The sequence below is a fragment of the Phyllobates terribilis genome, unplaced genomic scaffold, assembly GCF_046119375.1.
Source record: "Phyllobates terribilis strain yellow unplaced genomic scaffold, ASM4611937v1 Scaffold_4__5_contigs__length_816908805, whole genome shotgun sequence".
In the NCBI taxonomy this organism is placed as follows: domain Eukaryota; kingdom Metazoa; phylum Chordata; class Amphibia; order Anura; family Dendrobatidae; genus Phyllobates; species Phyllobates terribilis.
The window spans coordinates 676,118,316-676,131,158 of record NW_027362764.1 but is presented as its reverse complement, the minus strand read 5'-3'; the positions used below and the strand labels follow the sequence as shown (position 1 = coordinate 676,131,158).

General features: G+C 33.8%; 1 non-coding gene across 1 annotated transcript; it reads right to left on the bottom strand.

Moving 5' to 3' along the window:
- Positions 1 to 455: 455 nt before the first annotated feature.
- On the bottom strand, positions 456 to 575 carry LOC141267250 (5S ribosomal RNA). Its single transcript, XR_012321259.1, has one exon. It is a non-coding gene; the product is annotated as a 5S ribosomal RNA (ribosomal RNA).
- Between the last annotated feature and the right edge of the window lie 12,268 nt (positions 576 to 12,843).

The following is a 12,843-nucleotide window of genomic DNA, read 5'->3' as shown; positions in this document are numbered from 1 at the left end:
CTGTTTTATGATTTCAGGGCCCTAGCAGGAATCACCCCCCCCCTCCCTAATTCCTTCCGCACCTTCCTTGCACTGAGGTTAGCTCTTTGTCAGCCGTCTGGCTTGGTTACAAAAGATTCTTTACAGAGAAACATGTTACTTCTGCTGGCCCTCGCTAGGCGGCCGGCATCCAAAACCTTCCCTGGGCACCTTCTGAAAGCCTGACCCCTTCACGGCCCCGGGTGCTTTTAACGCCATCATTTCCACACGGCGAGCTGCGGAGTCAATAAGCACTCCGAGCCGTGACAAGGAGCTCGGTGTCAGGCCTGCGTGAAGGCGGCGGGGTAGCGTACTAAGCTGCCAACTGGCTCAGAGGCCTTGGGGCTTCCATCATCTAAGTTACTTAAGGTCGGTGTCCGGCAAGGCACCGTTCCATGCTAGCCGAGCAGGGCAGTAGGTGGAAACGTCATCAAAATGGTCTACAGCACCCGGTGTTCCCAGGAGGTCTCCCATCCAAGTACTGTCCGAGCCCAGCCCTGCTTTGCTTCCGAGATCATATGAGATCGGGCGTATCCAAGGTGGTATGGCCAGTAGAAGCTGCTTGATCCATCGCCCGGCCAGCTTTTCTCAGAATCGCTTGGTGGCGAGCAATCTGGCCGTGACGGGGCGGGCTCCGAAGGGTCCATGCAAAGTCTGTGCCATCCCTACATTTGTGGTTTGTTTAGCAGTGATTCACCCGCCGCATCAGGTGTCTTCAAAAATGGCTCGGCGCAGGGTCTCCTGCAGGCTAAACCCTTCATCGCGGTAATGTGACAGAAAGAGCAAGCTGGACCCGTAACTTGGGGGCGGAGCGAGACGTCCAGGGGTGAATGAAGGAAGAGGGTGAGATGGTTGCCAGTGACTTTGAGCTGCTCTTCAGGGGGGAGGGTCGTGTTGCCTGCAAAGGTCTTCTGCTTGGGTTTACCGGTGGTTGCCTCCAGCCACGCGGGAGACGCTGGTCCTGGTGAAAAGGAGCCTAGCATTAAAAGTAAATAAGCAACAATGCTGGAGGCCCACGGTGATCAGAAGGATGCTGGTATTTTGCAGAGATGAAATAGCGCAAGAGAGAGAGCAAATGAAAAAAAGAAAAGAGAATGAATGTGTGCACTTGTGAAAGGGAATGGAAAAAAGGCATAGAAGAGAGTGCCCCCTGCTGGTGGAAGGAAGGAAGGAAAAAGCAAAAGCCTACAGCACCTGGCATTCCCAGGCGGTCTCTGTTAAATGGTTAATTATGGAAATTCATTTGGAATGTTAATCGATAATCATTTTTCTGAGTTCTATGCCTCAGCCATCGTGTCTAGTTGACATGCGCTATTTGTGTGTGTATTTTTGGTTCACTACCATATGTAGAACAGGTGTCCATACGACTGGCTATAAAAGCCCATGTTACAGAAAGGGTGGGCTCTCTTGCTCTGCCCACCCCACAAGACACAGAATCTTCATGCTGAGAAGCAGATGACATGTAGGCCTGGACACATGCTGGACAAAGACATGATTTACCAGCCAGGATCCAAGGAAAGATGGGTGAATCTCAACAATTAAGCTAATTATGGACAAATGGACAATTACTTTATAACTAATTATTGTATGTACCTGCTGCAATCTGATTCTTTTTAATGGACAATCCAAGAATAAATAGATACATTTTTTTATAAGAATATCGTGATATTGATACTTTGAGAAATCCTCAGTAGAAAAAAATAATACAGGAAGAGTATTATTTTATAATGATGAGCCAGCCAGTCCTGTTTTTTTGTTTTTTAAATTAAGTAAGTGAATTTCTTCCGTGAACAAGGGGGGAGTCCTGACGAGCTGAACAGCTGTTGTTCACGTGTCAGTAAATTCACTAGTTTGTCACGAGAAGCAGAAAGGACCTACAGACTGAGGAAAGACAGGAAGCAGAGGTACTAACAAGGAACAGAATCACACAGGAAAAGAATCAGACAAACTGAAGACAGGACGTGCTGATAAAGAGAAGCCAAGGAATCTTAAGGTAAGCAAAATATGGATATAATTTCTTCTTTTGTTAAACAAAGTAATATTAATTTCAAAGTTAATGTAGGAGATGACATAGAAGTTTTGTGGCTCAGTTTATACAAAGAATGTGAATTGCAGAATTTACAGTTAACTTCTAAATTGGTAAATAGAGACAAACAGAAATTGAGAAATATTCTACATTTGGTAGATTTTTTTCATAGTCTTGTGTTAGAGATTTCTAAGCAGGAAAATAGTGTAGAAGTGTCAGACGGTGATACTGATTCTGACTGTAATGTGGAAAATGAACAAGAAGTAAGACACGTGTATGTAACTGAAGTTGACCTTGGGTCTGACCAAGAGACGGACATACAGAAACCTGACATGGGAGGAGACATGACTGACATACGAGAAACCGACATACTAGGTGATGTGGGAGGAGACGTGAGTGACGTAGGAGGAACGGACGTACAAGAGCCACTAAAAATATCAGAGAATTCTGGAATTACCCAGGCTCAACTCCAAATTAAAATGAGGAAAAATTTGCTGAAATTATACAAAATCATGCCAAAATATGATGTCAAAATCCATGCCTGTAGAAATTCAGAGACATTTGAGAGCTTCTCTGATAAGTTTGATTTATCCAATGAGGAGAGGAATCAATTATTTAAAATATGGATTCCTGTGACATTGTCCAGACGTTTACATTTAATGCCCTGTGAAAATGACTCTCCTAATGGATGGGAAAATGATTCGGACAGATTAAGATATTTGATTTATTGTGTCACAAAGGATTTTCCCAACATAGAAGATCTGCAGAAACTCAGGATTGGTAGGAAGGAATGTACATATACATTCATGTCCATATTTGAGCGGTTGTACAAAGCTCTCATCAAAAATGGAAAAGTACAACATATGATAACAACGTTTGTACAAAAATTCAAATTCCTAAATTCAGTTTCCCAAGTTATGGCATCACAAAAAAATTCATTATTTGAATGTGCGCAGATGCTGGATTTTGTTAGAAAACATGAGAATCGTGAAAAGAAAATAAATCAAGCTAAATTTATAAAACCAGGAAAGGTAAAATCTTACCAAAAGCCAATATCAAACTCTCCTAGACTGAGTCATCCCCATAGTGAACTCTATCAAATACGCCGAAGATTTCATATATGTTATGAGCCATATTAGCCAGTGCAAAGATCCATCTCTCCACAGAATGAGTTAATTCTCAGTCAGAACTGTGATTCTCTAAAAAGGAAAATGGCTGAAACTGATGGACAGAGACAGGTGAGACGACCAACTCACAGTGACGTCATGGAATGTGGACAGAAGAACAGGCAGTTCTCTGAGGTTTTGAAGGATAGAAAAATGTCTTTCCTAAATAGGGTGTTCCTGGAGATATTTGAGAGAGACAGAAGATTTGATTTAGGGAGTGGCTAAGGAAAAACTGCAATTATAATGTTGTATCAAAATGTAATACAATGTCTCAATATTTATTTATAATCTTATACAGTAAAATTGTAGTTACATAGTTTCTAATAGTTCATATATATATATATATATATATATATATATATATATATATATATATATACACTTGTCTAAGTAGAGATTGTGCATAATTGTTTTTATATATACGTTTATAAAATATATATATATATATTAATTAATAAATTAGAACTTCATATATATAAATTTAAGTAGCAATATTTTGAATTACATTAGAACCAACCAATATATGTATAAGATATTTAAATAATTCTGTTTCTGTATGAATTTGATATTTAATTTTATTTTCTTATATTTTCTTAGAGTTTTCATTCCAAAGCAGGATTTGATCAAAGAACTCTAAAATGGATTTATTTCTTTATTCACACATGATGTGTGACAGCTGCGGCCTTTGAACTTTGAGCTAATAGTATAGGATCCCATTCATTCTATTTTCAACTGATGTAACTTAAGACCGGGCAGCCAGTGAAAAAAGAATCTAAGACAAGAGTTTTTTCAAGTGTCTGAAATTCCAGTGACTTACTCTCATATTATATAATATGTACTTGGGGAATATTCAAAGAAATATAAAGATATTCAATTGATATGGCAATGCGCATTAATAAATTGGGATACAACAATTTTGGGTTAAATATATATATATATATATATATATATATATATATAAAACTTCATATGTGGAATGTTTGAGTTGAACAGATCTGTGAATGTCAGAGTGAAGGTGACAGATGAGTAAATCAGCAGCTGCTAAGGTGATTGATGTGACAGAGGCCTCGTATGTTTGTTTGTTTGAAAAAAAAAAATGTTTCTTTATGTGAAGGTACAAAAATATATTTAATTCTGAGGAAATTATAATATATAATTAGGTATTATCTACATATATATTTCTATATTTCTTTAATAATTATTATTTCTTGATTTAACTAATAGTGGATAAGGGCAACCACACATCAAAATGGTTTACAAAGCAAATTTATATTTAGAATAATTTTCCACATGATAATATTCTTGAATAACTATAATATTATTTTTAATGGTTACCTAAATAGGTACACACCTCTCTTTATTCAAATCTATGCTACTCATGGATATGAAATTTATGCACAATATTTCTAGAAGAATAATTATTTTTAATTTGGTTCTGATATATACATAAATTTTATAAAATAATATTTTTGGTATTAAGGGGGAAAATGTGTTTTTGATCCTGATTACATAATCACTTTTGATCAATACTTATTTTCCACACATTTTAATAAAGAAGAAATAATAATAAGGTACTATGGTATAATTAAGAAGGGTATTACATGCAAAGTTGCATAATTTAATATTTTTTGGTGGTACAAGGTTATGACAAATATGAAATCATCCAGATAATGGAGATATAAGGGTATTTTTTATGGAGAATATAATTACTCTGCATTTGTCATTAAAATTTAAAGGCCTTATTTTTATTTTTATTCTTATTTTTACTCTTAATTTTATTTTTCATTTTTAAAATTTTATTCTTACTTTATAGTTCTTATTTTTCTATTTTTTCATTTTTTAATTCTCATTTGATTTTATTTGAGTTCAATATCTCAATTGAGAAAACACATTAATATTTAATAAAGTAATGTCTAATACAAGAGTATTGCTTCATTAAATATATATTGCTAAGGAAAAAAATGTTTACATTTTCTGAGTAAACACAACAATTCATTCATTCATTTATTCATTCATTCATTCATTCATACATTCATATATTTATTCATTTTGGTTCAGGAGTATACATTCTTTGATATTATTGGTTTAATAAAGATATAAAAACTTGTTTTTTCAAAATACACTGACACCTATGGGTTGGAAAAGGTAATTACACCTATGACATAAAAATGTTCTATCATATGGAGAACTTGATTGATAATGAATTATTATCTATTATTGTTTATTATTCCAAACATAATTTATTTTAATATTTTGATAATAATTAGATGGATATTACTGATTGCTATGGTACGCTGTGATATTATAGGTTATGAAAAACTGCCAGATTTGGTATCAGATTAGGGAATGAAGACTTCAATCAAGACATCGCAATTATGAATTCTATCTTAATAAAGACTTTTAATTTTTATAAATCAAAGAGATTCTCAAAAGTTACAAGAAGAAGCAAGTGATATCCGGACGTCTCAGAAGGTAACAGGTGTGAATGCTGAGTGTTATAATAGACTGTGTCCATTACATACAATACAATTCACACCACTGATCACCAGGACGGCAGAGGACGATGATCCTATATGTACTGTGTTGTGTTCAAGTTTCATCACGTTCCAGTGGTTTCTTATCACCTGCAACGCTTCAATGAAAGCTGGTGAACAGGTAATACTTGGCATATGTGTCCTGTATATAAAGGACTGAGTACTGGTTATGGTGCTATATAAAGCAGGAAAGTGTCAAGTTAACCCTTGCTTTACTGACCAAAGACGTCACATCTGTTCCAAAATTGACACGAGACCAGTGCGGACACACGGAAGATTCCAAAGACGATCCAACGTAAGTCCAGGTGACACTGCACAGATATTAAAGCAATATTTCATCCATGGACTTTGTTTTCTTATCAACTGACACACATGATCTTTCTAATAAAGAGTACAGTTTATGGACTGAACAATAATGAACACAATTATGGACTGTACAATATCTACATGCTGTAATTTATTTCAAAGGAGTTTTCATCTAAAGACTGTGTTATAAAAGAACCAAGAAGAAGACGAGACGACGACCCGATGACAACAGATGATGACTATTGAACCCGCGATTGCTTCAATTTAGATATAGGGAAGTATAATTATACATATTAAATGAATATTAGTCACGGCTTACCATAACATGAATTCACATCATTATATAGCAATAATCCGATATTGATACTATTATTACTATTATTATTATTATGGAAATTTAATGATATTGCCAAGGAAGAAGGAAAGAAAAAATGATTGATGAATGTATCTTCTTTTGAGAAATTTCAGTTAAAGTCCTTTTATTCTCAAAAAAGGGGGAAATGCTAAATGGTTAATTATGGATATTCATTTGGAATGTTAATCGATAATCATTTTTCTGAGTTCTATGCCTCAGCCATCGTGTCTAGTTGACATGCGCTATTTGTGTGTGTATTTTTGGTTCACTACCATATGTAGAACAGGTGTCCATACGACTGGCTATAAAAGCCCATGGTACAGAATGGGGGGGCTCTCTTGCTCTGCCCACCCCACAAGACACAGAATCTTCATACTGAGAAGCAGATGACATGTAGGCCTGGACACATGCTGGACAAAGACATGATTTACCAGCCAGGATCCAAGGAAAGATTGGTGAATCTCAACAATTTAGCTAATTATGGACAAATGGACAATTACTTTATTACTAATTATTGTATGTACCTGCTGCAATCTGATTCTTTTTAATGGACAATCCAAGAATAAATAGATACATTTTTTATAAGAATATCGTGATATTGATACTTTGAGAAGTCCTCAGTAGAAAAAAATAATATAGGAAGAGTATTATTTTACAATGGTGAGCCAGCCAGTCCTGTTTTTTTGCTTTTTAAATTAAGTAAGTGAATTTCTTCCGTGAACAAGGGGGGAGTCCTGACGAGCTGAACAGCTGTTGTTCACTTGTCAGTAAATTCACTAGTTTTTCACGAGAAGCAGAAAGGACCTACAGACTGAGGAAAGACAGGAAGCAGAGGTACTAACAAGGAACAGAATCACACAGGAAAAGAATCAGACGAACTGAAGACAGGACGTGCTGATAAAGAGAAGCCAATGAATCTTAAGGTAAGCAAAATATGGATATAATTTTTTCTTTTGCTAAACAAAGTAATATTAATTTCAAAGTTAATGTAGGAGATGACATAGAAGTTTTGTGGCTCAGTTTATACAAAGAATGTGAATTGCAGAATTTACAGTCAACTTCTAAATTGGTAAATAGAGACAAACAGAAATTGAGAAATATTCTACATTTGGTAGATTTTTTTCATAGTCTTGTGTTAGAGATTTCTAAGCAGGAAAATAGTGTAGAAGTGTCAGACGGTGATACTGATTCTGACTGTAATGTGGAAAATGAACAAGAAGTAAGACACGTGTCTATAACTGAAGGTGACCTTGGGTCTGACCAAGAGACGGACATACAGAAACCTGACATGGGAGGAGACATGACTGACATACGAGAAACCGACATACTAGGTGATGTGGGAGGAGACGTGAGTGACGTAGGAGGAACGGACGTACAAGAGCCACTAAAAATATCAGAGAATTCTGGAATTACCCAGGCTCAACTCCAAATTAAAATGAGGAAAAATTTGCTGAAATTATACAAAATCATGCCAAAATATGATGTCAAAATCCATGCCTGTAGAAATTCAGAGACATTTGATAAATTCTCTGATAAGTTTGATTTATCCAATGAGGAGAGGAATCAATTATTTTAAATATGGATTCCTGTGACATTGTCCAGACGTTTACATTTAATGCCCTGTGAAAATGACTCTCCTAATGGATGGGAAAATGATTCGGACAGATTAAGATATTTGATTTATTGTGTCACAAAGGATTTTCCCAACATAGAAGATCTGCAGAAACTAAGGATTGGTAGGAAGGAATGTACATATACATTCATGTCCATATTTGAACGGTTGTACAAAGCTCTCATCAAAAATGGAAAAGTACAACATATGATAACAACTTTTGTACAAAAATTCAAATTCCTAAATTCAGTTTCCCAAGTTATGGCATCACTAAAAAAATTAATTATTTGAATGTGCGCAGATGCTGGATTCTGTTAGAAAACATGAGAATCGTGAAAAGAAAATAAATCAAGCTAAATTTATAAAACCAGGAAAGGTAAAATCTTACCAAAAGCCAATATCAAACTCTCCTAGACTGAGTCATCCCCATAGTGAACTCTATCAAATACGCAGAAGATTTCATATATGTTATAAGTCATATCAGCCAGTGCAAAGATCCATCTCTCCACAGAATGAGTTAATTCTCAGTCAGAACTGTGATTCTCTAAAAAGGAAAATGGCTGAAACTGATGGACAGAGACAGGTGAGACGACCAACTCACAGTGACGTCATGGAATGTGGACAGAAGAACAGGCAGTTCTCTGAGGTTTTGAAGGATAGAAAAATGTCTTTCCTAAATAGGGTGTTCCTGGAGATATTTGAGAGAGACAGAAGATTTGATTTAGGGAGTGGCTAAGGAAAAACTGCAATTATAATGTTGTATCAAAATGTAATACAATGTCTCAATATTTATTTATAATCTTATACAGTAAAATTGTAGTTACATAGTTTCTAATAGTTCATATATATATATATATATATATATATATATACACTTGTCTAAGTAGAGATTGCGCATAATTGTATTTATATATACGTTTATAAAATATATATATATATATATTAATTAATAAATTAGAACTTCATATATATAAATTTAAGTAGCAATATTTTGAATTACATTAGAACCAACCAATATATGTATGAGATATTTAAATAATTCTGTTTCTGTATGAATTTGATATTTAATTTTATTTTCTTATATTTTCTTAGAGTTTTCATTCCAAAGCAGGATTTGATCAAAGAACTCTAAAATGGATTTATTTCTTTATTCACACATGATGTGTGACAGCTGCGGCCTTTGAACTTTGAGCTAATAGTATAGGATCCCATTCATTCTATTTTCAACTGATGTAACTTAAGACCGGGCAGCCAGTGAAAAAAGAATCTAAGACAAGAGTTTTTTCAAGTGTCTGAAATTCCAGTGACTTACTCTCATATTATATAATATGTACTTGGGGAATATTCAAAGAAATATAAAGATATTCAATTGATATGGCAATGCGCATTAATAAATTGGGATACAACAATTTTGGGTTAAATATATATATATATATATATATATATATTTATAAAACTTCATATGTGGAATGTTTGAGTTGAACAGATCTGTGAATGTCAGAGTGAAGGTGACAGATGAGTAAATCAGCAGCTGCTAAGGTGATTGATGTGACAGAGGCCTCATATGTTTGTTTGTTTGAAAAAAAAAAATGTTTCTTTATGTGAAGGTACAAAAATATATTTAATTCTGAGGAAATTATAATATATAATTAGGTATTATCTACATATATATTTCTATATTTCTTTAATAATTATTATTTCTTGATTTAACTAATAGTGGATAAGGGCAACCACACATCAAAATGGTTTACAAAGCAAATTTATATTTAGAATAATTTTCCACATGATAATATTCTTGAATAACTATAATATTATTTTTAATGGTTACCTAAATAGGTACACACCTCTCTTTATTCAAATCTATGCTACTCATGGATATGAAATTTATGCACAATATTTCTAGAAGAATAATTATTTTTAATTTGGTTCTGATATATACATAAATTTTATAAAATAATATTTTTGGTATTAAGGGGGAAAATGTGTTTTTGATCCTGATTACATAATCACTTTTGATCAATACTTATTTTCCACACATTTTAATAAAGAAGAAATAATAATAAGGTACTATGGTATAATTAAGAAGGGTATTACATGCAAAGTTGCATAATTTAATATTTTTTGGTGGTACAAGGTTATGACAAATATGAAATCATCCAGATAATGGAGATATAAGGGTATTTTTTATGGAGAATATAATTACTCTGCATTTGTCATTAAAATTTAAAGGCCTTATTTTTATTTTTATTCTTATTTTTACTCTTAATTTTATTTTTCATTTTTAAAATTTTATTCTTACTTTATAGTTCTTATTTTTCTATTTTTTCATTTTTTAATTCTCATTTGATTTTATTTGAGTTCAATATCTCAATTGAGAAAACACATTAATATTTAATAAAGTAATGTCTAATACAAGAGTATTGCTTCATTAAATATATATTGCTAAGGAAAAAAATGTTTACATTTTCTGAGTAAACACAACAATTCATTCATTCATTTATTCATTCATTCATTCATTCATACATTCATATATTTATTCATTTTGGTTCAGGAGTATACATTCTTTGATATTATTGGTTTAATAAAGATATAAAAACTTGTTTTTTCAAAATACACTGACACCTATGGGTTGGAAAAGGTAATTACACCTATGACATAAAAATGTTCTATCATATGGAGAACTTGATTGATAATGAATTATTATCTATTATTGTTTATTATTCCAAACATAATTTATTTTAATATTTTGATAATAATTAGATGGATATTACTGATTGCTATGGTACGCTGTGATATTATAGGTTATGAAAAACTGCCAGATTTGGTATCAGATTAGGGAATGAAGACTTCAATCAAGACATCGCAATTATGAATTCTATCTTAATAAAGACTTTTAATTTTTATAAATCAAAGAGATTCTCAAAAGTTACAAGAAGAACCAACTGATATCCGGACGTCTCAGAAGGTAACAGGTGTGAATGCTGAGTGTTATAATAGACTGTGTCCATTACATACAATACAATTCACACCACTGATCACCAGGACGGCAGAGGACGATGATCCTATATGTACTGTGTTGTGTTCAAGTTTCATCACGTTCCAGTGGTTTCTTATCACCTGCAACGCTTCAATGAAAGCTGGTGAACAGGTAATACTTGGCATATGTGTCCTGTATATAAAGGACTGAGTACTGGTTATGGTGCTATATAAAGCAGGAAAGTGTCAAGTTAACCCTTGCTTTACTGACCAAAGACGTCACATCTGTTCCAAAATTGACACGAGACCAGTGCGGACACACGGAAGATTCCAAAGACGATCCAACGTAAGTCCAGGTGACACTGCACAGACATTAAAGCAATATTTCATCCATGGACTTTGTTTTCTTATCAACTGACACACATGATCTTTCTAATAAAGAGTACAGTTTATGGACTGAACAATAATGAACACAAGTATGGACTGTACAATATCTACATGCTGTAATTTATTTCAAAGGAGTTTTCATCTAAAGACTGTGTTATAAAAGAACCAAGAAGAAGACGAGACGACGACCCGATGACAACAGATGATGACGATTGAACCCGCGATTGCTTCAATTTAGATATAGGGAAGTATAATTATACATATTAAATGAATATTAGTCACGGCTTACCATAACATGAATTCACATCATTATATAGCAATAATCCGATATTGATACTATTATTACTATTATTATTATTATGGAAATTTAATGATATTGCCAAGGAAGAAGGAAAGAAAAAATGATTGATGAATGTATCTTCTTTTGAGAAATTTCAGTTAAAGTCCTTTTATTCTCAAAAAAGGGGGAAATGTTAAATGGTTAATTATGGATATTCATTTGGAATGTTAATCGATAATCATTTTTCTGAGTTCTATGCCTCAGCCATCGTGTCTAGTTGACATGCGCTATTTGTGTGTGTATTTTTGGTTCACTACCATATGTAGAACAGGTGTCCATACGACTGGCTATAAAAGCCCATGGTACAGAATGGGGGGGCTCTCTTGCTCTGCCCACCCCACAAGACACAGAATCTTCATACTGAGAAGCAGATGACATGTAGGCCTGGACACATGCTGGACAAAGACATGATTTACCAGCCAGGATCCAAGGAAAGATTGGTGAATCTCAACAATTTAGCTAATTATGGACAAATGGACAATTACTTTATTACTAATTATTGTATGTACCTGCTGCAATCTGATTCTTTTTAATGGACAATCCAAGAATAAATAGATACATTTTTTATAAGAATATCGTGATATTGATACTTTGAGAAGTCCTCAGTAGAAAAAAATAATATAGGAAGAGTATTATTTTACAATGGTGAGCCAGCCAGTCCTGTTTTTTTGCTTTTTAAATTAAGTAAGTGAATTTCTTCCGTGAACAAGGGGGGAGTCCTGACGAGCTGAACAGCTGTTGTTCACTTGTCAGTAAATTCACTAGTTTTTCACGAGAAGCAGAAAGGACCTACAGACTGAGGAAAGACAGGAAGCAGAGGTACTAACAAGGAACAGAATCACACAGGAAAAGAATCAGACGAACTGAAGACAGGACGTGCTGATAAAGAGAAGCCAATGAATCTTAAGGTAAGCAAAATATGGATATAATTTTTTCTTTTGCTAAACAAAGTAATATTAATTTCAAAGTTAATGTAGGAGATGACATAGAAGTTTTGTGGCTCAGTTTATACAAAGAATGTGAATTGCAGAATTTACAGTCAACTTCTAAATTGGTAAATAGAGACAAACAGAAATTGAGAAATATTCTACATTTGGTAGATTTTTTTCATAGTCTTGTGTTA